The 26521-nt window shown below is 43.2% G+C and overlaps 1 protein-coding gene across 1 annotated transcript in view; it reads right to left on the bottom strand.

The window, feature by feature from the left end:
- RASSF8 (Ras association domain family member 8) overlaps nt 1-26028 on the bottom strand; it is an 86032-nt gene extending 60004 nt beyond the window's left edge. Inside the window, exon 1 of the mRNA XM_070755040.1 lies at nt 25901-26028. The gene's annotated coding sequence lies outside the window, so the exon portion shown is untranslated. The remainder of the gene's footprint in view (nt 1-25900) is intronic.
- Between the last annotated feature and the right edge of the window lie 493 nt (nt 26029-26521).

The following is a 26521-nucleotide window of genomic DNA, read 5'->3' as shown; positions in this document are numbered from 1 at the left end:
GCTCTCCCCGGAGATTAGGACTGCCCCCACCCTCCTTGCCTTTTGCAAACTCCTAAAAACCCACCTTTGCCGCCAAGCATGGGGAAATTGGTTCCCCTCGGCCGCTCCATTTTATGTATGGTTTGTTTGGGTTGTATGATTGTTTTTAAATCAAGGGTTTTTAACTGCTTTGCTTTTTAATCATTGGACTTGTATTTTGTATTGCTGTTGTGAGCTGCTCTGAGTCTTTGGAGAGGGGCGGCATACAAATCTAATAAATCATCATCATCATCATCATCATCATCATCATCATTATTATTACAGTTCCTCATGTTGTGCTGACCCCCAGCCATACATCTAGCGCCAATTCTACCAACAGAGATTTAATGTTGATTAATACTTATGGTTGGGGGTCACCACAACATGAGGAACTATATTAAGGGGTCACAGCATTAGAAAGGTTGAGAACCACTGTTCTACAGGGGGACATTTGAGGTCTTTTTGGGGGCTGGTGAACTGAAGCCTTCCCAAATGGTTACTCCCTGTGTAAAGTAACAAAAACACACCAGGGAGGGTGGTAGTAGCTACTACATTTCCCTTTTGCTTATTTTAGTCATTTCAGGTACAGACTCTTATTTAAAAATTGTTAAAAATTATACGTTTTAATGCAGTGGTACCTCGTGATACGAACCCCTCATCATACGAACTTTTCAAAATACGAACCCAGGGTTCGGAATTTTTTTGCCTCGTTTTACGAACTTTTTTCACCTTACGAACCTGCCGCCACCACTGAGATTCCCCGCCTCTGGACTTTCGTTTCAAGCCAAGCGCAGGTTTTTGCGATCCTGGGATCCCCTGAGGCTCCCCTCCATGGGAAACCCCACCTCCTGACTTCCGTGTTTTTGCAATGCTGTAGGGAAATCCCAGGAGGGGAATCCCAGGATCGCAAAAACGGGCGCTCTGCTGGGCAGAGTAGGGGGGACAAAAACAGGAAGAAAAGACTCATGGAGCTCAAGGGAGGAGAAAGGTGTGGGGGAGATAAGGAGAGTGGGGTGGACAAAAACGGGAGGGAAAGGCTCATGGAGCTCAATGGAGGAGAAAGGTGTGGGGGAGATGAGCAGAGTGGGGTGGACAAAAACGGGAAGAAAAGACTCATGGAGCTCAATGGAGGAGAAAGGTGTGGGGGAGATAAGGAGAGTGGGGTGGACAAAAACGGGAAGAAAAGACTCATGGAGCTCAATGGAGGAGAAAGGTGTGGGGGAGATAAGGAGAGTGGGGTGGACAAAAACGGGAAGAAAAGACTCATGGAGCTCAATGGAGGAGAAAGGTGTGGGGGAGATAAGGAGAGTGGGGTGGACAAAAACGGGAAGAAAAGACTCATGGAGCTCAAGGGAGGAGAAAGGTGTGGGGGAGATGAGGAGAGTGGGGTGGACAAAAACGGGAGGGAAAGGCTCATGGAGCTCAAGGGAGGAGAAAGGTGTGGGGGAGATAAGGAGAGTGGGGTGGACAAAAACGGGAAGAAAAGACTCATGGAGCTCAAGGGAGGAGAAAGGTGTGGGGGAGATGAGGAGAGTGGGGTGGACAAAAACGGGAAGAAAAGACTCATGGAGCTCAAGGGAGGAGAAAGGTGTGGGGGAGATGAGGAGAGTGGGGTGGACAAAAACGGGAGGGAAAGGCTCATGGAGCTCAAGGGAGGAGAAAGGTGTGGGGGAGATAAGGAGAGTGGGGTGGACAAAAACGGGAAGAAAAGACTCATGGAGCTCAAGGGAGGAGAAAGGTGTGGGGGAGATGAGGAGAGTGGGGTGGACAAAAACGGGAGGGAAAGGCTCATGGAGCTCAAGGGAGGAGAAAGGTGTGGGGGAGATAAGGAGAGTGGGGTGGACAAAAACGGGAAGAAAAGACTCATGGAGCTCAAGGGAGGAGAAAGGTGTGGGGGAGATGAGGAGAGTGGGGTGGACAAAAACGGGAAGAAAAGACTCATGGAGCTCAATGGAGGAGAAAGGTGTGGGGGAGATAAGGAGAGTGGGGTGGACAAAAACGGGAAGAAAAGACTCATGGAGCTCAAGGGAGGAGAAAGGTGTGGGGGAGATAAGGAGAGTGGGGTGGACAAAAACGGGAAGAAAAGACTCATGGAGCTCAAGGGAGGAGAAAGGTGTGGGGGAGATGAGGAGAGTGGGGTGGACAAAAACGGGAGGGAAAGGCTCATGGAGCTCAAGGGAGGAGAAAGGTGTGGGGGAGATAAGGAGAGTGGGGTGGACAAAAACGGGAAGAAAAGACTCATGGAGCTCAAGGGAGGAGAAAGGTGTGGGGGAGATAAGGAGAGTGGGGTGGACAAAAACGGGAGGGAAAGACTCATGGAGCTCAAGGGAGGAGAAAGGTGTGGGGGAGATAAGGAGAGTGGGGTGGACAAAAACGGGAGGGAAAGGCTCATGGAGCTCAAGGGAGGAGAAAGGTGTGGGGGAGATAAGGAGAGTGGGGTGGACAAAAACGGGAAGAAAAGACTCATGGAGCTCAAGGGAGGAGAAAGGTGTGGGGGAGATGAGGAGAGTGGGGTGGACAAAAACGGGAAGAAAAGACTCATGGAGCTCAATGGAGGAGAAAGGTGTGGGGGAGATAAGGAGAGTGGGGTGGACAAAAACGGGAAGAAAAGACTCATGGAGCTCAAGGGAGGAGAAAGGTGTGGGGGAGATGAGGAGAGTGGGGTGGACAAAAACGGGAAGAAAAGACTCATGGAGCTCAAGGGAGGAGAAAGGTGTGGGGGAGATGAGGAGAGTGGGGTGGACAAAAACAGGAAGAAAAGACTCATGGAGCTCAAGGGAGGAGAAAGGTGTGGGGGAGATGAGCAGAGTGGGGGGGGACAAAAACAGGAGGCAGGGACTCATGGAGCTCAAGAGAGGCTCTTTTCACCTTGCTTCGTTGGGACTCCCTCCCCCCACTCTGTTCGCCTGAGTTTTGTCTGGCCACCGCTTTTTTTTTAAGCCTTAATATTTTGGATTCTCCTAATGGGCTTGCACGCATTATTGGCTTTTCCATTGATTCCTATGGGAAACATTGTTTCATCTTACGAACCTCGTCCTGGAACCAATTAAGTTCGTAAGACGAGGTATCACTGTACTTAACATTGCATCCGCGTAGTCTTGACACGGCACCGAAAAACAGCAGCGAAAAAGCATTTTATGCTGCTATTAAATATGCTTATTCCAAGGAAAGTAACTCTCACCTTTCCGCCTTTCCAAATAACTGAACTCGAAATCGCTACCCAATCGGCGGAATGCATTTGCAAAACTCTACATGTCCAGTCTGAAAATCTAAAGATAATCACACGCCAAGACCGACAAGCCGAATGACAGCTTCAAAAGTAGGACAGGAGAAACTACACGAGAAAAAGGTTATTTAAAAGAGGATGCGGTGAACAAAGGGAGAAAAGGATGGAGAAAAAAAAGAGCATCGTGCTACGATAGAAACATAGAAACATAGAAGTCTGACGGCAGAAAAAGACCTCATGGTCCATCTAGTTTGCCCTTATACTATTTTCTGTATTTTATCTTAGCATGGATATATGTTTATCCCAGGCATGTTTAAATTCAGTTACTGTGGATTTATCTACCATGTCTGCTGGAAGTTTGTTCCAAGGATCTACTACTCTTTCAGTAAAATACTATTTTCTCATGTTGCTTTTGATCTTTCCCCCAACTAACTTCAGATTGTGTCCCCTTGTTCTTGTGTTCACTTTCCTATTAAAAACACTTCCCTCCTGGACCTTATTTAACCCTTTCACATATTGAAATGTTTCGATCATGTCCCCCCTTTTCCTTCTGTCCTCCATACTCTACAGACTGAGTTCATGAAGTCTTTCCTGATAGGATAATAAAATCTTCTAGGACAATGATGGCGAACCCATGAAAGCTGATTTTCGGCCTTGGGGAAGGCCTTTTCGCCCTCAGAAGGCTTCCGGGAAGTTTCCTGAAGCCCCGGAATGCAAAAAACCACCCAACGGACAAACTGGAACTTCGGAAACTGGACTTCCGGTTTGCCCATTGTGCTATTTTTCACACTCCAGAGCCTTTGAGGAAGCTTCCAGGAAACCCCGGAGTGCAAAAAACGGCCTAATGGGCAAACCAGAAGTTCGGAAAAACAGACTTCCGGTTTCCCCATTGCGCTGTTTTTCGCCCTCCTGAGACTTCAAGGAAGCTTGCTGGAAGCCCCAGAGGGTGAAAAACGGCCTAATGGGCAAACCAGAAGTTCGGAAAAACAGACTTCCGGTTTGCCCGTTGTTTTGTTTTGTGAACTGTATGAAGACCTGGGAGCTGGTACATATTTTTCAGGGTTTATGACGCTGAAGAACCTGAAGTAAGTGCTGTATTGTCTATGTACAAATCGATGGTGAGGCCACACTTGGAGTCCTGTGTACAGTTCTGGTCACCGCACCTCAAGGAGGATAGAATGGAACTGGAAAAGGTGCAAAAAAGGGCCACAAGAATGGTCAAGGGAATGGAGCCCCTCCCTTAGGAAACCAGGTTGCAAGGCCTTGGTCTCTTCAGCCTTCAAAGACGGCGTTTAAGGGGTGACTTGATCGAAGGGTATAAAATCATGCATGGAATGGAAAAGGTGGATAGAAAGGGAAAAAAAACACCTCTCCAGAGGGAAGCAGAATTTGAAAGATGCTTTGGGGAAACTGGTTCTTCTCTGTATCAAAATTGTAAATTAACTTTTTTGGGGGGGGGGGTAGGTAAGGTGCTGCACTAAGTGAGAAGGGAGCACTGATGCTAAATATCATCTTTACAAACCAAATTATGTCACTGACTTTTCAAGTGACAGGTACGTAATAAAAGTAGAAAGTTGCCTTAATTTAGAAAGTGAATCCTGGTCAAACTGTCCCACTTACATTGAGGATCTGTTTCAAAGTAAGTGTTTTTCTCCCCCTTGTTTGAAAATGCAGAATGCTTACCCTCCGAGATGGAAAAAGTTTTGATTCTTAAGTCATAGGAATCCTTCTTTTCCCCAAAGAGAATCTTACGCATATCATTTTCTCACATTTTCTTTTGCTTGTTCCCGGCAAATGGTTGTCTGATTCTATTTAATGAGGAAGGAAATGTCATTTTCATAACATGTTTGAGTGAGTGTTCCAAAAGAAGAGTTAGATGTGTTTGATTAAAGATTAAAAATTGTGCTTTAAAAGGGGGGGCATGTTAATTTAAGAAAAATCTTGGAAGATATATGCTAAAACATTCTTGAAAGGTTTTGTGCAATAAACTATTTTTCATTAAAAAAAAAGAAAAGGTGGATAGAGAAAAATTCTTTTCTCTATCACACAATACTAGGACAAGGGGTCCCTCCCTAAAGCTCACAGGTAAGAAAGCGAGGACAAATAAAGGGAAATATTTCTTCACCCAAAGGGTCCTTAGTTGATGGAATTCCCTTCCAGAAGTGGTCGTGACAGCTGCCAGCCTTGATAGCTTCAAGGCAGGATGAGACAGATTCATGGAGGCCAAGTGTATCATAGGTGGTTATTTGAAATGGATGTCCAAGTGCCACCTCTATGTTGGTTGAGGCAGGCAGGGTTCCCTTGAGTACCATTTGTTGGGGGTCAAGGGAAAGGGAGGGTTTTGCCTTCTCTTTCTGCTCAAGATCCCCATGGACAATTGGTGTGACACAGAATGCTGGACTCGATGGGCTTTGGCCTGATTCAGCAGGGCTCTTCTTATGTTCTTACGTTCAGAAGATATTTCCATAGAAACTCTTGTTTTTTTGCCTCCGGAGGCAATGTTACCAGCTTCATCCTTCCATCTTATAGGAATATGATTCATGGAATGACCTTCACATATATACAATGGCTAAAACAGAATTCTCTGTATTACACACTGATTCTGAAAGAACAGGGTGTTCATCTCATTTGCTAGTTATAAGGTTCTACGTGTAGGCAAGAAAAACAAAACGCACAGGTACAGTAGCAGTGGTACCTTGCTCAATGGTAGGAACCATGGAAGGGATCTTGGAGTCCTAGTGGACAACCATTGAAATAGGAGCCAGCCATGTGCAGCAGCTGCCAAAAAAGCCAACACAGTTCTAGGCTGCATCAACAGAGGGATAGAGTCAAGATCACGTGAATACCACTTTACAAGGCCTTGGTAAGGCCAATCCTACATCCAGTTTTGGTCACCACGATGCAAAAAGGATGTTGAGAGTCTAGAACGAGTGCAGAGAAGAGCAACAAAGAGGATTAGGGGATGTTTGGAGACATACGAAGAATGGTTGCAGGAACTGTGCATGGCTAGTTTAAGGAAAAGAAGGACCAGGGGAGACATGATAGGAGTCTTCCAATATCTCAGGGGTTGCCAGAAAGAAGGAGTCAACCTATTCTCCAAAGCACTTGAGGGTAGGACAAGAAGCAATGAGTGGAAACTAATCAAGGAGAGAAGCAACTTAGAACTAAGGAGAAATTTCCTGACAGAACAATTGATCAGTGGAACAGCTTGCCTCAAAAAGTTGTGAATGTTCCAACACTGGATGTTTTTAAGAAGATGTTGGACAACCATCTCTTTGAAATGATGTAGGGTAATAAGTAGGGGGTTGGACTAGAAGACCTCCAAGGTCCCTTCCAACTCTCTATTCTAGTCTGATTGCTAGCTTTATTAATTAAAGGGATAATTGGACAAGGGTGAACACCTAGTTCGACCTTGGCTTGGTCCCAGATATGAAGCAGGACCAATGTGGTTAGTATGTAGCACGTAATATGTCGTGTCCGAGAACTTCAGGAGTAGGTTGACCGATGAGCCAAAGAAAACATTTAGGAAATAGGGTGAGTATATTTGAGCCAATCCAAGTTTGGGAGCGAAGAGAGCACGCAGGATGCATAAATTAAGATGAGTGTCAAAAAATTATACAGTACTGCCTTCTTCTTAAAACTTAACCAGAAGAACAAAGTTGGAAGGGATCTTAGAGATCTTCTAGTCTGATCCCACCACACAAACAGGAGATCCTCCTATATCAGTGATGGTGAACCTATGGCATGGGTGCTACAGGTGGCACACGGAGCCATATCTGCTGGCACACGAGCTGTTGTCCTAGCTCAACTCCAACGTGCATGTTTGGGTGGGCCAGCTGATTTTTGGCTCACCCTGAGGCTCTGGGAGGGCGTTTTTGGCTTCCAGAGAGCCTCCAGGAGGATAGGAAGGGTGTTTTTGGCTTCCAGAGAGCCTCCAGGAGGATAGGGAGGGCGTTTTTTGCTTCCAGAGAGCCTCCAGGAGGATAGGGAGGGCATTTTTGGCTTGCAGAGAGCCTCTAGGAGGATAGGGAAGGTGGTTTTGGCTTGCAGAGAGCCTCCAGGAGGATAGGGAGGGCGTTTTTTGCTTGCAGAGAGCCTCCAGGAGGATAGGGAGGGCGTTTTTATCCTCCCCTGGCTCCAGGGAAGCCTTTGGAGCCTGGGAAGGGCAAAACACGAGCCTACTGGGCCCTCCAGAAGTTGGGAAACAGGCCATTTCCCGCCTGCAGAGGTTCTCCAGGGGGTGGGGGAAGCTGTTTTCGCCCTTCCCAAGCATTGAATTATGGCTGTGGGCATGCCCACGCTCTTTTGGCACCCGAGGAAAAAAATGTTTGCCATCACTGTCCTATACCATTCTGGACAAATCCCTTTCCAATGTCTTAAAAAGAAGGAGTTTTAAATCAGGTTTTTTTCCCCCCTTGCAGTTTCTATTTCTGCTCTATAGGGGGTAGACACAAAAATAGAAACATCTTGAAAATCCTGATTTGGAATCCAGATTTGTGAAGCTCCCTTCAAACAGTTTTTGTGGAAACGGGGTTCTGTACATGTCTATTGAGCATGCAGTGATTTTAGGAGCTGTGGTCTTGCGATCCGCTCTAACCATTCGCTTTAGAGTCCAAACGGTCTCTCTCTCAGACCACTTCGACTTTCAACCAGACCTGGGCTTGGCTGAAGACGTTTTCCCTTCAAAAGCAGTCATGACTTTTGAGACATGACCTCCTGAAACACCAAACATTCGGGCACACTTGCGCCTGCCATTCGAGCACCAACAATTTGGCCTCTTTGAAAGTCTGAGAGGTCTGCCATTTCTAAAAGGTTGTAACCAATTTCCTTAAATTTCTGTTTTAAAAAAAGGTAGTTTAAAAAACATATCAGATAACAGAATTAATAAAAAAACACATAAAAATATGTGAAGTTTTGATTGATTTGAACATGTTCAAACATTATGATGCCAAAAAGTCAAGTGTTTCCATTTCTTTGTCCATCCCCTGTACTTTGGAAGCTATCCATTGTCCAAAGAAATATCTACTTGCCTGCGAGCCAAAAACAGTTGGCTTCCATCGTGTATGGAACCCTGCTAGCTTGAATTCATTCATTTTTTATTTTTCTCCAACTCTGTGCATTCCAAGGCCTTCCTTGAATCCCAACTTTTACAACGACGCAGGCCAAATTGTGATGAATGGAGACAGTTGACCTTTAATAACCATACGCCCCACACACTGGAAAATATTGCGTTAACCGAAACTCCCTGCCAGCCAGCCTTCTGACACAACGACTTTTCACAACACCTGAACTTGTGTCCAACCCTACGTGTCACACAGCCTTGCAAACTGCTTTTAAGTACACCTACAACTCTGAAAGTTGTAAGAACATTTGCATTGCAGATCAGAGTGAAATTAAAAAGAACAGTTCAGATGTTATGATCAGTTGCACTCTAAGTTCAGCTTTGTGTGAATGCTTCAGTGTGATTGTCTACAATGACATAATAATAATAATAATGATAATGATGATAATGATAAGGAGAAGGAGAAGGAAAAGAGGAAGAGGAAGAAGAAGAAGAAGAAGAAGAAGAAGAAGAAGAAGAAGAAGAAGAAGAAGAAGAACAACAACAACAACAGCAACAACAATAATAATAACAGAGTTGGAAGGGACCTTGGAGGTCTTCTAGTCCAACCCCCTGCTTAGGCAGGAAACCCTACACCAGACAGAGGGATATCCAACATCTTCTTAAAAACTTCCAGTGTTGGAGCAACTTCTGGAGGCAACTTCTGTTCCACGGATTAATTGTCCTAACTGTCACGAAATTTCTCATTAGTTCTAAGTTATTTATCTCCTTGTTTAGTTTCCACCCATTGCTTCTTGTTCTATCATCAGATGCTTTGGAGAATAGGTTGACTCCCTCTTCTTTGGGGCAATCCCTGAGATGTTGGAAGGCTGCTGTCATGTCTCCCCTGGTCCTTCTTTTCATTAAATTAGATATACTGTAGTTGCGGTTCTTGCAAGAGTTATTTATATATTTGAGCCTCCAGTCCCCTAATCCTCTTTGTTGCTCTTCTCTGCACTCTTTCTAGAGTCTCAACATCCTTTTTGCATCATGGCGAACAAAACTAGATGCAGTATTCCAGGTGTGGCCTTACCACCATAGTTCCCTCTAAGCTGAGCAGTGAGCAATCACTCACTTAAAAATCATCATCAACTCAGAGTTTTCCAAACCTGCCCAGAAGCCGAGAGGGAAAGAGTGAGAGGGAAGGAGAGAGAGAGGAAGAGAGGAAGAGAGGAAGAGAGAGAAACAGATAGAAAAAAGAGAGGAAGGAAAAGAGAAAGAAAAAGAATGGGAGTAAGGAAGAGAGAAAGAAAATCAAAATCTAGTTTGAAACTAGCTCAACTATTTAAGTGGCATTTTGATATTGATAGAGTTGCCCTATTATGAGCTCACTGTTATAGACACACAGTACAGTATTTTATTTTGAAATTCTCGGAGGCAAAACAGGGTGGGTTTTTTATTTATTTGTTTGTTTATTTATTATTTTTGTGCCGCCCAGTCCCGAAGGGACTGCCGCTCAGACACTATACTTTTCCGCCCACCCCAAAAAAAAATTAGGGGGAACACTGCTTACCACACTTCTACCTTCTTCTATAACGTTCACCAATTTCTCAATTTAACCAGGATGACTCACAACTGTCCAGGAACTTTTCTATCCAATTACTAATAAGTTGGTCCTGATTAGCATCAGACAAATGTATATTTATAAACACAAATGTATATTTTCTTTTATGTACGCTGAGAGCATCTGCACCAAAGACAAATTCCTTGGGTGTCCAATCACACTTGGCCAATAGAGAATTCCATTCCATTCCATTTTATTTTATTCTATTCTATTCTATTCTATTCTATTCTTCTCAGATCAAAATGCTGTTATATTAACTAATAAACCACATTGGAACAAACTTCCAGCAGATGTGGTAGATAAATCCACAGTCACTGAATTTAAACATGCCTGGGATAAACATCTATCCATCCTAAGATAAAATACAGGAAATAGTATAAGGGCAGACTAGATGGACCATGAGGTCTTTTTCTGCCGTCAGTCTTCTATGTTTCTAGGTTTCTATTTGTAGAGAGAGAGAGATGGTCCTTGCCATACAATTATTTGCTTGGTGACCATTTATACTATTGTAAATAGCCCTGAGTCTTTCAGGATTGAGTGGAATACAAGTCAAATTAAATAAATACATAAATTTAAAGTTAAAGTTAAACTTTAATTTTAAATTTAAAGTTACAACGGCCCTGAAAAAAAAAAGTGACTTATGGCTGTTTTTCACACTTATGACCATGGATCAAAATTTGGACAATTGGCAGCCGATTCATATTTATGACATTTGCAGTGTGACGCGATTGTCTTTTGCAACTGTCTGATCAGCAAAGTCAATGGAGTGGTCAGATTCACTTAAAAACTTCGCCATGGCAGTGATTTGCTTAACAACGGAAAGGTCGTAAAATGGGACAAAACTCTCTCACTTTCTGTTCTGTCGGGCTCTCTGGTAGAATCCTCCCAAAAATGCACAGGTACAAATTTCAGACACACACACGTTTGAAAATTCAAAACAATGTTCTTTATAATGAAAATCCACTTAAACCAAGCTCTCTTTTGGTATAGCAAAGAGCACTCGTCTCCAAACAAACTGGTAATTTGTACAAGTCCCTTATCAGTTCTGAGATACTTAGCTTGCAGCTGTGAGGCAATTCACAGTCCTTCTTCTTTCACAAAGTGAAACACACTTTGCTCTGGTTTAGTTTCAAAGCGGGGCAAAATCAGCACACAAAAGGTCAAAGTCAGCAAAGCAGTCACAAAACACAACACTCAGATAATCCTCCACAATGGCCAAACCCACAGGCTGCTCTTTATAGCAGCCTCACTAATGACCACAGCCCCACCCAACCACAGGTGGCCTCACTTTCCCCGATAATAATCTCTCAGTTGTTGCTGCCTATGCATCGCTCTCCGCATGCGTGGCTGTATCATTAACTCTTGTTCCGAATCCAAGGAGGAGCTAGAGAATTGATCTCCTTCTGAGCTGTCTGCCACACTCTCCTCCTCCCTGTCACTCATGTCTTCTTGGTCAGAGGAGCCTTCATCAGCAGATTCCAAAACAGGCCTGCAGCATGTGGATGTCTCCCCCACATCCACAGTCCTTGGGGCAGGAGCAGGGCCAGAGCTAACCACAAGAGATATATTAGAATATGGATGGTGTATTAAACGTGATTAACGCACGTCTCTTTTCTTTTTCAATCTGTTCCCCCAGCAAAACTTGGCACGTGTTCTTCCGAACATAAAAAATAAAAATAAAAGATCTTTTTTGGCCCAAGATTATAAATCTAAAGGCTGAAAAGAAGCAGAGTGCTAAAATCCATTGGCACGGCCACTGTTCTTTTAAGGATAACTAAATAAACTTTTAAAATATGAAGTGGGTGAAAAACTGAGTGGGATCAACAAGGGAGACTGTGTTCATGAAAGAAAAAAACAAGTTTTAATTTTGGCTGAGGGTTTGCTATTAACAGCGTTTTTGTCTCCAAGCAGTTGTACCTTATGATTCTTGGTGGACTTATCTTTTATGTACACTGAGAGCACCTGCACGAAAGACAAATTCCTTGTGTGTCCAATCACACTTGGCCAATAAAAAATTATATTATGTTTGAACGTTTTAATGTTCGTTTGAATATTCGTTTTAAAGTTTTAAAGTTTCAAAGTTTCCATGTTTTGCATAAAACTGATCAGGAAAGACTTTATGAACTCAATCTGTCTAGTACGGAGGACAGAAGGAAAAGGGGGGATCGAAACATTTAAACATGTCAAAGGGTTAAATAAGGTCCAGGAGGGAAGTGTTTTTAATAGTAAAGTGAACACAAGAACAAGGGGGCACAATCTGGGGTTAGTTGGGGGAAAGATCAGAAGCAACATGAGAAAATATTATTTGACTGAAAGAGTAGTAGATCCTTGGAAAAAACTTCCAGCAGACGTGTTTGATAAATCCACAGTAACTGAATTTAAACATGCCTGGGATAAACATATATCCATCCTAAGATAAAATACAGAAAATAGTATAAGTTTCTATGTTTCTATGTTTCTATGTTTTAATGTTTTCTGTTCTATTCTATTCAACATCTACTTGATTTAATTTATGTGGTCTTAAGTACCACCTCCATGTCACTTTAGATCCGTTTTCCTTTCCTTTAACCAACGCAGCATTCCCAAGCAGAGTTCAATACAAGGTTTAAAAATATCAGTTTAGAAACTATCCGCCAACTACCTGGGTTGCATTTACATGATACAGCAGACAAAAATGATTGTGAATAAGAACAATGGGTGAAAAGAGGTCACGGGTACCATTTTGAAGGCAAAGTTCAACCAAGGCATCAAATCAACCCTAATATCTTTCCCAACACCATGAATACACAGGATCTGTCCTTTTTTCCAGATGCAGTAAACAGATAATCAAAGAGACAGAAAAAGAGTTGGTTGACACAAAGGAACAAACTCCAGATTATCTTGGGATGACTAAGAGATAAGAATTCTGCAAACTGGTAAAGAAGAAATCTCCCGTCTCGTTCTGCCTTTCTGTTTTTTAACTTTTTAACTTTTTTTTAACTTTCTACAGAGGAATCATTGAGTCTGTCATCTGCACCTCTATAACTGTCTGGTTTGGTTCTGCAACCCAACACAACCGACGCAGACTTCAGAGGAGAATCAGAACATCAGAAACCTGTAGACTGCATGAGTCAAAAAGAGGGCTGGGAAAATATTTACTGACCCCTCGCATCCTGGACATAAACTGTTTCAACTCCTACCCTCAAAACATCGCTATGGAGCACTGCACAACAAGACAACTAGACACAAGAACAGTTTTTCCCCAAATGCCATCACTCTGCTAAACAAATAATTCCCACAACACTGTCAAACTATTTACTAAATATGCACTACTATTACTACTAGTTTATTTCCATCATTCCTATCAACTATCTCCTCCCACTTATGACTGTATGAATGTAACTTATTGTTTGTATCTTTAAGATTGTTATTAATATTGATTGTTTCATTGTTTTTTGACCCCTATGACAATCATTAAGTGTTTGTATCTCATTATTCTTGACAAATTTATATTTTCTTTTATGTACACTGAGAGCATATGCACCAAGACAGATTCCTTGTGTATCCAATCATAATTGACCAATAAAGAATTCTATCCTATCCTATCCTATCCTATTAAAATATATGATTTTGTTAACCAATGGAAGGGAGGTTAGCAAAACAGAGATTTCAGAATATTTTAGGGCTGGCCTACAGATCTGCTTACTTCTAAGTAAATCTTTTGCACTTAATTTCAAAGTTAAACACCTATGTCTCTTAGATATCAAGGTTTTAAGGAAGCCTCTGCTACAAGTCTACAGTTATTACAACTACCTGTAAAATTCAGTTCTGCTCCAATAAATGTTGACAGCTGGATTTCAGTGATACATGGATCCTATAAGTGCAGAGAAGCACACAGTCATAGTTAAAAAATCTACTCAGCCATTCGTGCAAAGCCAGAACATTTAAGCAAAGGCTGAGAACTAGTGGCCTTTTTAAAAAAAATATGTAGTTGTGCTGCAGGTTTAAAAATTATTTCAGCCTCCAAGGGCTGGATGTGGCTCACGTCTGGTGCTATGGTAACCTTGTCAGAAATGGATTTTGGGAATTTTTTGGAGGGGTAGGTGGGTTTAAACTTTCATAAAGGATGAATTCGGCTGTACGCCCATTGACTTTGAACCCGTGAAGGATAAGAGATAAAAGTTCCCTTATATGTCTTCAAACTGAGAGCTAATTTCTGTTCATTTCAACAGTCCAGTTCAAAGGTTGAGAGCTTTCTGAAGTTGGTGGTTTTCTTCCAGATGTTTTATTACCCAGCGAGGTAACCTCATCCGTGCTAGAAGGGAAGAGGAGAACTGTGGGATTCTTGGTGCTTCCTGAGCTTGGTGGTTTTCTTGCTGGGGAATTCTGGGAGTTGAAGTCCAAATATCTTCAAGTTGCCAAGGTTGGGAAACACTGATCTAGAGCAGAGGTCCCCAACCTTTTTTGCACCAGGGACCGGCTTTAAGCTAGACCAATTTTCCACGGCCCGGGGGGGGGGGGAGCGTTGGTCATATGGGGGTGGGGTTATGGAGGGGTGGAGCTTAGTGACGCAGCCCTCCACTCTTCTCCACAAGGCGGGGAGAATCAGGAGGCTTCTTTGGCGGCTGGGGGCTGCCTGGCTTTGTGATTTTGGCTGGGGGGGGAGTTAGGAAGGTCCTACTTCTCCACCCCCCAGCCAAAAACTCAAAGCCTATCTGCTGGATACGGGCGATGAGTGGGACAGAGCGGCGCGGAAGCCTCTTGCAGCAGCTGCTACAGCCACCGGCTTCCGCGCCGCTCGTCCCACCCATCGTCCGTATCCAGCAGAAGCTGCTGCCTGAGTGCTCTTGGCCGGCGGGATTCAAAGTGCTGGGGTGGGGGGTGTCCCGACAGCCCCCCCACCCCAGTGCTTCGCCTCCCGCTGGGACACCCCCCACCCCAGCACTTTGAATCCCACCGGCCAAGAGCACTCGGGCAGCAGCTTCTGCTGGATACGGGCAATGGGTGGGACGAGCGGCGCGGAAGCCTCTTGCAGCAGCTGCCACAGCCACCGGCTTCGGCGCCGCTCGTCCCGCTCATTGTCCGTGTCTGGCAGAAGCTGCTGCCCGAGTGCTCTTGGCCGGCGGGATTCAAAGTGCTGGTGTGGGGGGTGTCCCAGCGGGAGGCGAAGCACTGGGGTGGGGGGGCTGTCAGGACACCCCCCACCCCAGCACTTTGAATCCCGCCAGCCAAGAGCACTCGGGCAGCAGCTTCTGCCAGACACGGGGAATGAGCGGGACGAGCGGCGCCGAAGCCGGTGGCTGTGGCAGCTGCTGCAAGAGGCTTCCGCGCCGCTCTGTCCCACTCATCGCCCGTATCCAGCAGATAGGCTTTGAGTTTTTGGCTGGGGGGGGACTTAGGAAGGTCCTACGTCTCCCCCCCCCAGCCAAAAACTCAAAGCCTATCTGCTGGATACGGGCGATGAGTGGGACAGAGCGGTGCAGAAGCCTCTTGCAGCAGCTGCCACAGCCACCGGCTTCCGCGCCGCTCGTCCCGCTCATCGCCCGTATCCAGCAGATAGGCTTTGAGTTTTTGGCTGGGGGGGGGAGAAGTAGGACCTTCCTAACTCCCCCCCCAGCCAAAATCACAAAGCCAGGCAGCCCCCAGCCGCCAAAGGAGCCTCCTGATTCTCCCCGCCCTGCCCGACGCCCCACCCTGTCCTGTATAATGTCCTCTGCCGGGAGGGCAGCGGCGCCGCGGACCGGCTGGAAAACCCCAACGGCCCGGTCCCGGTCCGCGGACCGGCGGTTGGGGACCTCTGATCTAGAGCAATGATGACATTACCAAGATATTCTCTTTCTTATCAATTTCAGGATTCTCTGTATGGTGAATGTGCTTGGCCTTTGGGTTTTGGGTTTTTTTTAAAGAAAGAATTGTCAACATTTATTCAAGACTATCACAACGCTGGAGAAAAATTGTGTATGTTTTTCTACAGTCTTCCTCCCCCGGCTTCTGATTTTTCTATTCTTCTTCCTTTTTCTTTCTCTCTCTTCTCTTCTCCTCTCTTTCTCTCTCTTCCCTTTCTATCCTCCCCCCCACCCCAATGGCAGTTGTTGTGGTCTCCTTTTATTTTTTCAGCCACAAACAATGGCTACGCATGAAAAGGGGCTAGACCAGATTGAGGAGAGAAAAGCCCATTAAACCTGGGGGGAAAAGCCCTTTAGGTCAAAGAATGGGAGATAAGATTGTGCATGATAAGCCAAGTCACGTATTTGCAAGTCCAATCCCAAAACAATCCAATTGTTTTTTCTATTTCAGGTATCCCCAAACTTGGCAACTGTTAAGATTTATGGCGTGCATAAGTGCACCATTGTGCCTACAGTCCCTGTCCTGTTTTATCTTTACTTTTTACGGAAGTTATCTTTATACAAACTACAACTATCCTATACATGTTTGACAAATAAAAACAAATAAAATAAACTCCCAGAATTTCTGGCTGGAGAATTCTGGGAGTTGAAGAAGTCCATGACTCTTAAAAGTTGCCAAGTTTGAAGACTTTTAAACTAGAGATAAATCAATCCACAAATAGCTTGACAATTTGGAGACAGTATCAAATGAAGAATTGCATTTAACAATCCTCCCCCTAGTTCCCCCCCAAAACCCCCACCTGATAACTTCCTTTTCCAAAATTACTGAAAGCAAGATTGTATTGTGTGTGTTTTTTGAAGCATTTCCAGCTATTTAAAAGTGGGCGAAATACATACACACACACAAAGTATTTGTAAATAGATATGTCAATAACAATGCAGCAGACTTGGATGTAGATCTTGTGTAAAAATGACACATTGTTTAAAAACAAGAAACAGTAAAAAATAAATTTAAAAAAGAGAAGAGATATACAGTGCTCCCTCGATTTTCGCGGGATCGAACTTCGCGAAATGTCTCTACCACGGTTTTTCAAAAATATTAATTAAAAAATACTTCGCGGTTTTTCCCCCTACACCATGGTTTTTCCCGCCCGATGACGTCATATGTCATAACCAAACTTTCGTCTGCCTTTAAAAACATTTTTTTAAATAAACTTTGCTGCCAACCAGCCTTCCATTGAGGACCTGTATACTGCACGAGTCAAAAAGAGGGCGGGGAAAATATTTACTGACCCCTCACATCCTGGACACAAATTGTTTCAACTCCTACCCTCAAAACGTCGCTACACCAAGACAACTAGACACAAGAACAGTTTTTTCCCGAACGCCATCACTCTACTAAACAAATAATTCCCCCAACACTGTCAGACTTTCTACTAAATCTGCACTTCTATTCTACTAGTTTTTCTCATCATTCCTTTCACCCATTTCCTCCCATGTTGACTGTATGACTGTAACTTGTTGCTTATATCCTAAGATTTTTATTAATATTGCTTCTTCATAGCTTATTGACCTCTATGACAATCATTAAATGTCGTACCACATGATTCTTGACAAATGTATATTTTATTTTATGTACGTTGAGAGCATATGCACCAAGACAAATTCCTTGTGTGTCCAATCACACTTGGCCAATAAAAATTCTATTCTATTCTATTCTAAATAAACATGGTGAGTAATCATCTAAATGGTTGCTAAGGGAATGGGAAATTGTAATTTAGGGGTTTAAAGTGTTAAGGGAACAGCCAAAAATAGTGTATTTACTTCCGCATCTCTACTTCGCGGAAATTCAACTTTTGCCGGCAGTCTTGGAACGCATCCCCCGCGAAAATCGAGGGAACACTGTATATTCACTCACACACACACACACACAAGTGAATTAAATAGATCTTCTCAATCTCCATAAACTGTTTTGCTTTTTAAAAATATTGTTACGTTTCTGTTTGTCCACTTGGGACCAAGAGCAAATTTTAAGATTGCATCTTCCAAACAACTCTGATTTCCCCTTCTTTCTCCTTTACCACCTCGAGACACTTAATGTAATTTGGAAGTGGAGGGAAAAAAAGTCCACAAGGACATTTAAAGGAGCTTTTTTAAAAATATCTTTTTCAGGATCCAGCTGCCCGCTCAGCATTTCTTTCGCATGTAAAGAAAGGCCTTGGCAAAGAAAAAGTTTGCTTGTTTCTAAGGTTGCCTGTTCGGGGGTCTATTTCAGGCTGAAGGAAATAAATGGATTGACCTGTTTATAGTTCGACTCCGGGCAAGGAAAGTCCTTGACTTAAGACCCACAATTTCCGTTATTAAGTGAGAGCTTCGTTCTGTGAGTTTTTGCCCCGTTCAAGTTTCAAGTTTCAAGTTTTATTGGGGCGGCTAACAGCAATCATAGACAATATACAATAATAATCCCTGCAATTTGGTAGGCATAATTCCATAAAAAATGAAATGTATATCAAATATCTCTAGGCTGCATCAAAAGAGAGATAGAGCCAAGATCACATGAAGTGTTAATACCACTTTATTAGGTCTTGGTAAGGCCACACTTGGAATACGGCTTTCAGTTTCGGTCGCCACAATGCAAAAAGGATGTTGAGACTCTAGGACAAGTGCAGAGAAGAGCAACAAAGAAGATCAGGGTACTGGAGGCTCAAACATATGAAGAATGGGTTCTGTTTCCAGTGGCACACACAGCTGATCACAAGAACGTTGTCTATCACATACTACACCAGAACGTAGTAGAATGTTAGTCATTCCAACAACCTTGTTCTCCAACCCTCAACAACTTCTGCTCCAAGCAGCTACCTTTCTCTAGATGGTGATTGTAGAGGCTACCTTTCCGTCCAAATGCCTTGGTGAGGCCACACTTGGAATACGGCATTCAATTTTGGTCGCCACGATGCAAAACAGATATTGAGACTCTAGAAAGAGTGCAGAGAAGAGCAACAAAGAGGATTAGGGGATAATTGGAGGCTAAAACATATGAAGAACGGTTGCAGGAACTAGGCATGGCTAGTTTAATGAAAAGAAGGACCAGGGGAGACATGATAGCAGCCTTCCAATATCTCAGCGGTTGCCCCAAAGAAGAGGGAGTCAAGCTATTCTCCGAAGCACCTGAGGGCAGGACAAGAAGCAATGGGTGGAAACTAAACAAGGAGAGAAGCAACATGGAACTTCCTGACGGTTAGAACAATTAACCAGTGGAACAGCTTGCCACCAGAAGTTGTGAATGCCCCAACATGGGAAGTTTTTAAGAAGATGATGGATAACTATCTATCTAAAGTAGTGTAGGATTTCCTGCCTAAGCAGGGGGTTGGACTAGAAGACCTCCAAGGTCCCTTCCAACTCTGTTGTTATTATTTCTTATTTATTATCACAGGTTTGAACAGTGGCAAGAATTGCCCAATATTGGGGGAAAATGAGGAAACAGTCTACAGAAGCAGATAATTTTTTTTAAAAAAAATTGAGACTTCAGAAATGGACAAATGAACACTGAAGATCAAAGTAAAAGAAGACACAAGTATTTTCAAACTTGGGAGTTGTTCTACCGATGGCTGGACAACACAGGTAAAAGTTAGTATTCTAAAAAGTATTACTATATTGTAAGCCAGAGGTCTTCAAACTTGACCACTTTAAGACTTGTGGACTTCAATTCCCAGAATTCCCCAGCCAGCACAGTTAGCTGAGGAATTCTGGGAATTTGAAATTCATTCATCTTAAAGTTGCCAAGATTTTAAAAGAAATAGTACTTTAGAGCAGTGTTTTTCAACCAGTGTGCCGTGGCACACTAGTGTGCCGCGAAACATGGTCAGGTATGCCGCGAAGAAGGAAGCTCAGGTTCCGGTCTCGCAACTTTTTGCTGAGAGAGAGAGAGAAAGAGAGTGAGAGAGAGAGAGAAAGCAAGAGAGAGAAAGAAAAGAGAGAAACAAAGAGAAAGCAAGAGTGAGAGAGAGAGAAAGCAAGAGAGAGAGAGAGAAAAGGAGAGGAAGGGAGAGAGAAATGAGCAAAAAGGGGAGGGAAAAAGAGAAATGAGAAAATGATTGAGACAGAGAATGAGAGGAAAGAGAGAGAAACAAAAGAGAGAGAAGTGACTCTTGATTTAGAGAATGAACTAATAGATCAAATTTTGTGAATGCCTACAGCCATCAATTTTTGTGTGTGAGTTGGAAGTTTACAAGTCTTAAAGTTGCCAAGTTTGGGGACCCCTGATATAGGCAAAACAATTACAAAAACATTGGAAATATATGCAAATATACAAGATAAAGAATTCTAGGGCTGCCATTATTTAGAAGATGATCTATTAGATGGGGGTGGGGGTGGCAAAGAAGACAACTATGGGACCATAAGCTGAACACATTTTAAAAAAAAGATGACAAGAGAAGTCGCAATATGGAGCGGCTCCCTTAACAAATGTCTCGCTTAACAACAGGGATTTTGGATTCATTTGTGGTCATAAACTGAGGACTACCAACTGCATCTCAACAATGCATGTAGTGGGGAGAAAATTCCAGCGCAATAGATAAACCCAATAAATGATAAATAAATAAACCGAAGCTCAATATATAAGCCCATTAAATAATAAATAAATAAGCCCAAGTCCAATAGATAAACCTAATAAATAATAAATAAATAAGCACCAGCCCAATATATGAACCCAACAAGTAATAAATAATGAAGCCCAAGCTCAACAGATAAACCCAATAACTAATAAATAAATAAGCCCAATGTATAAACCTAACAAATGAAAAAGAAATAAGCTCAAGCCCAATATATGAACCCAACAAATAATAAATAATTAAGCACAAGCTAAACTATATAAGCCCAATAAATAATAAATAAATAAGCCCAAACTCAATAGATAAGCCCAACAAGTAATAAATAAATAAGCCCAAGCTCAATATATAAGCCCAATAACTAAATATATAAACAATATATAAACCTAATAAATAATAAATAAATAAGCACAAGCCCAATATATGAACCCAACAAATAATAAATAAATAAGCCCAAACTCAATAGATAAGCCCAACAAGTAATAAATAAATAAGCCCAAGCCCAATGTATAAACCTAACAAGTGAAAAAGAAATAAGCTCAAGCCTAATATATAAAGCCAATAAATAATAACTAATTAAGCCCAAACCCAATGTATAAACCTAATAAATGAAAAATAAATAAGCACAAGCCCAATATATAATAAATAAATAAGCCCAGTAACAAGGAACACTTCTATTCACCTTCAGGTAGGTTCAAACTCGAGAACTGGAGGTTTTATTGCAGAGACTCCTTGTGAGAGGTAGCTTCACCTAATGAAATCTAAATTCAAATCTTTTTACCATATTTAAATGGCCCCAATGCCCCAGAAGTAACCTCAGGAGTCAAACCCTCATCTACATCATAAGTTCCATTCAGATGCTAACAGCTGTAAAACTCATCTGCAATCCTATAGTTAATCAAAAAGGGGAAAAAATTACACATTGCAACCTACAAGGCCCTGGGGAATTTAAATTGCCCCATAACCACAGGCTATGCCTTCGTTCTCCTATTGTTGGGCTAATTCTTCTTTGGGTGGGAATAATTCTCATTGAATACTTTGTTCTGTACAAAGTTGAATGTGCACAACAGCATGTGAAATTGGTTGTCAATCAGTGTTGCTTCCTAGGTGGAGAGTTTGATTTCGCAGAAGTTTGATTTACCTGGAGTTATATTGTGTTGTTTAAGTATTCCCTTTATTTTTTTATTGAGCAGTGTATATACTGCTCAAAAAAAAATAAAGGGAACACTCAAATAACACATCCTAGATCTGAATGAATGAAATATTCTCATTGAATATTTTAGTTTTCAGTGTCCAATTCTGGAGACCTCACCTGCAAAAAGAGATGGATCAAATGGAATGGGTCCAAAGACGGGCTACAAAAAGGGTGGAAGGTCTTAAGCATAAAGCTTATCAGGAAAGACTTCATGGACTCAATCTGTCTAGTCTGGAGGACAGAAGGGAAAGGGGGGACATGATCAAAACATTTAAATATGTTAATAAGGTTCAGAAGGGAAGTATTTTTAATTGGAAAATAATCCCCAAGAACAAGGGGGCACAATCTGAGGTTAGTTGGGGGAAAGATCAAAAGCAATGTGAGAAAATATGATTTTACTGAAAGAGTAGTAGATGCTTGGAACAAACTTCCAGCAGATGTGATTGGTAAATCCACAGTAACTGAATTTAAACATGCCTGGGATAAACATAGATCCATCCTAAGATAAAACACAGCAAAGAGTATAATAAGGGCAGACTAGATGGACCAGGAGGTCTTTTTCTGCCGTCAATCTTCTATGGGTCTATGTTTCTATTTCATTTGCACAACTATTCATTTGCACAACAGTGTGTGAAATTGATTGCCAATCAGTGTTGCTTCCTAAGTGGACACAGTTTGATTTCACAGAAGTTTGATTTACATGGAGTTATATTATGTTGTTTAAGTGTTCCCTTTATTTTTTTTGAGCAGTGTCTATATATATATATATATAATATTCAGCAAAAACATGTGATATATATACACACACACACATATATATATACATACATATAGAGGCAAAAAGGAGCTGTGACGTTCCTTCAATATACCAGGGTGATCCAACAGAAAAAACATATAGCCCCTCCCTGGTACAAAGCTGAAGGGATCAGATCTGGTGGCCTAGAAGTTAATTTTCTGCATTACAAGGCAGAGGCCCCAGGATCAAATCCCAGTAAGGGTATGGCCAGCTGATGAGGCCAGAACAAGGCCTAAATAGCGCTATCCTATTCTCCCTTAATTTTAAATAATCAGCAAAAATATGTGATATATATATACACACACTGTTTGGAGAGGGGCGGCATACAAATATAATAATAATAATAATAATAATAATAATAATAATAATAATAATAATAATAATAATAATATGCATACATATATAGTGTACTATGAAAATCTATGTAAACAAATATATATACATATACATATACATAATATAGATATACATATACATAATCCATGAAAACAAATATATATATACAGTACATACATATACACTATATATACACACACATACCTTTGAGCCAATCAAAATACTGTACATATATGCAGTCAAGGTGATGGGAGATAAGGTTATTTTTCTCCTTCCCCAAAAAAATTCTGTGCCAGCCATTCAAAACATCCCCAGGAATGGTTACACAATATAAAGAAAACAACTCCCAAGTTTGGCTTTGAAGGAGTTCTTTTTCAACAACCAGAACAAGGACACCAAGAAGAGAAAGCGATAAGACGAGATAAGCAAACTACTGTATCCCATGCCACAAAAACATTTTTTTAAAAAATGTTTTTTCTCATAACCCATAGCAACCCCAAAATCAATCGTCCAGAAAGCAAGGGAGAAAAAAAATTACTTTGGAGAAATTTTTCACGTGCTTTGTTTTCTCCCACTGCAAAAATAGACTTTTATAATCTGGATAATCATCTTGAAAGCTTAGAACTACGATGCCTAAAACACGATTTGAGTATTGCCCACAAGATCATATGCTGCAACGTTCTACCTGTCAATGACTACTTCAGCCTCAATCACAACAACACAAGAGCATGCAACAGATTCAAACTTAATATTAACCGCTCCAAACTTGACTGTAAAAAATATGACTTCAGCAACTGAGTTGTTGAAGCGTGGAACTCATTACCTGACTCAGTAGTGTCAACCCCTAACCCCCAACATTTCTCCCTTAGACTATCCACGATTGACCTCTCCAGGTTCCTTAGAGGTCAGTAAGGGGTGTGCATAAGTGCACCAGTGTGCCTTCCATCCCCTGTCCAATTGTCTCTCCTTATCTCCTTTATCTTTTCTTCCTTTCAAATTTGTTCACCTATACTTTTATATCTTTTCTTCTATTCTTTTCTTTATTTATATTACTACATATCTATTCTCTTCAATGTGTGTTATGTATTGGACTAAATAAATAAATAAATAAAATATACCATTATTATTATTGGTCCTCTCTCTTTTTGGAAATCAGGGAGCCACAGTTTCCTTCTTGCATTTTATTTTTTAACCTGTTTGGCCTGCTTTTAATTTTAACTGCTTTTTTTGTGCGTCCAAGCACACTTGGCCAATAAAGAATTATATTCTATTCTTTTATTTTGAATGTCCTGATGCCACTTTGGCATGATCCCCCAAAAAACCCCACAAGGCAAAATTTGCATATATTTTGGAGTCCGGAATGCAAATGATTCTCTTTGCTCTTCTTCCATCATTAAAGACAGTGTTTCACGCCACCCAGGCGTAATTCTACAGGGCATTTCCCAAAAGTGTAATGGGGCCAGATTGCATTTTGATTTATAAACATTCCTCCAACTCACAAATTCTCCAACAGACAAGCAGGCAGGCAGTGCTGCTGGTCACGTCAACCTGGCATCTGATTGCTAGTGTGTGTGTTTTGTTTGTGTGTGTGTTGGGGGGATTGTGCACCAGAGCAGAGGATTACAAACACAGAAAACCCACACGCAAAAACTTTTGAACTGCAGATCTGTGAGTCAGAGAAAGAATCTTTTTTTTCTCTCTTGCCCCTCTTGCTCAAACAATTTTTTTTTAAAAAAAATAAAAAATCAGATCCAGTCTCTAACTATCAACACGGCTTCTCCACCCACCCACCACCACCACCGGCATCATCATATCCTATGCAGGCTTACTCAGAATGCTGGGAAACTCAAACCGAGTTAGCAGGAAAGTATGTAGAGGGTGGGGAAGTCCAAGGTTTTTAATGAAATGGGGGTGGGGAGAGAGGAAAAGGGAGGGAGGGAAGAAGACAGACAGAGGAGAAGAAGGAAGGAGAGAGGGAGGGAGAGAGGAGGAAAGAGGGAGTGTGAGAGAGGAAGACAGACAGAGGGGGGGAGAAAGGACAGGGAAGGAAGGAAGGGATGAAGGGAGGGAGGGAGGGGGAAAGAGAAAGAGGGAGATAGGAGAATGGAGGGGAAAAGAGAGAGAGAGAGAGAAAGGACGCAAGGGAGGAAGGAAAGAAAGAGAAAGGGAAGAGAGGGGAAAGAGAAGGAGGGAGAGAGAAAGAGGGAGAGGGAAGAAGGGAGAGGAAAAGAAAGAGAGAGACAGAGAGAAAGGAAGCAAGGGAGGAAAGAGGGGGAAGAGAGGGGGAAAGAGAGGGAGGGAGAGAAAGAAAGAGGGAGGGAGGGAGAAGAAGGGAGAGGGAAAGAGAGAGAGAGAAAGAGAAAGGAAGGAAGAAAGGAAGGAAAGAGGGAAGAGAGGGGGAAAGAGAGGGAGGGAGAAAGAGGGAAAGAGAGAGAGAGAGAGAATGGTTGCACTACAATTTTTCAAGCCACTCTTGACACCTGGACAACCCTCTGAAATTTTCAGAAGTTACAACCTTAAATGGAGGTGGGAGGGAGAGAAGGAGGGAGGGAGAGAAGAAAGAGAAAGAGAAGCCACCTTCTCTGCAGAGGGGAAATTGGGAGCCTGGGAGCTCTTAGGGCCACATGGAATAAAGAGCTATAAAGACATTTATACTGTATTTGGGCTTGTCCCACCCAGGAGAAGGCTACCTGGTCTCCTTCTGAGATCCCCCCTCCTCCTCCTCCTCCTCTCTTGCCCTGGGGATGCCAGGGGAAGGCTGGGTGGCTGAGGGGGAAAGGGCGCGGAGGGTGGGGGAGAGGTCCAGAAGGGGGAGGGGGAAGCCAGGCAGGAAAGGGGGAGAAGGGAGGGAGGGAGAGAGGAAAGATGGAAGGGAAGGAAAAAAGGAAGGAAAAAGCAAGGAAAAGAGGGGGAAAGGTAGAAAGAAAGGAAGGAAAGGAAGGAAGGAAGGAGGCAAGCAAGGGAAAAGAAGGGAAATGAGGAAAGAGGGAAAGAGGGAGGGAAAGAAGGAAAGGAAGGAAAAAGAAAAGAAAAGAGGAAAAGAGGGAGGAAGGAAGGAAAAGAAGGAAGGAGGGACAGAGAAAAAACTAAGGGAGGGAGGGAGGAGAGGGGCAGAGCAGGAGCCACGAAAAAGAGAGGGAGGGAGGGAGGAGAAAAAGGGAGGGAAAGAAGGGAGGAAGGAAGGGGAGAGAGAGAGAGGGAGAGGGAAAGAGGGGAGGAAGTTTCTCCTTACCGCTTTGCCAGGACCATCAACCGGCCGAAGCCAGAGGGAGGAAGCGGCGCCGCCAGAGCCGGGCAGGGGCGTCTCTTCCCCGCTGCCTTCCCGGGAGCCCCTCGGCCGGTTCGAGGCGGCGCTGCGGCGGTGGCGGCGGAGCTCCGGGGCGGCTTGTGCGAGGGGGAGGCGGACGGGCGGGCGGCGACCCTCCTCCGGCCAGCTCCTCCCTCCGCTCCGGCGCCTCCCCAGCCGGCTCGCCCGCAGCTCCAGCCCCGCTCGGGTTACAGCCGCCGCCGCCACGCGCGCTCCCGCCACGGCCTCGGACACGCGCCTCGCCTCGCCCCCGCCTTCTTCCTCCTCCTCCTCCTCCTCTCGGGATGCGCGTAACGGGGATGGGAGGGTTCCCACGTTCCCAGCCAAAGGAGCTCTTGCAGCCCCGCGCAAAATATATATACACGCAGAATTCCCTCGGCTGGGAACGTTCACACGTTCCCAATATGTACACGCAAGATCCCCTTGGCTAAGAACGTGGGAATGGACCCAGGAGGAGGACCCGTTTCACACGTTCCCAGCCAAAGGAGCTCTTGCAGCGCCGCGCAAAATATGTATACACGCAAGATTCCCTCAGCTTGGAACGTG

The sequence above is a fragment of the Erythrolamprus reginae genome, chromosome 6, assembly GCF_031021105.1.
Source record: "Erythrolamprus reginae isolate rEryReg1 chromosome 6, rEryReg1.hap1, whole genome shotgun sequence".
Classification (NCBI taxonomy): Eukaryota; Metazoa; Chordata; class Lepidosauria; order Squamata; family Dipsadidae; genus Erythrolamprus; species Erythrolamprus reginae.
This window is presented reverse-complemented; position numbering and strand designations above follow the sequence as displayed.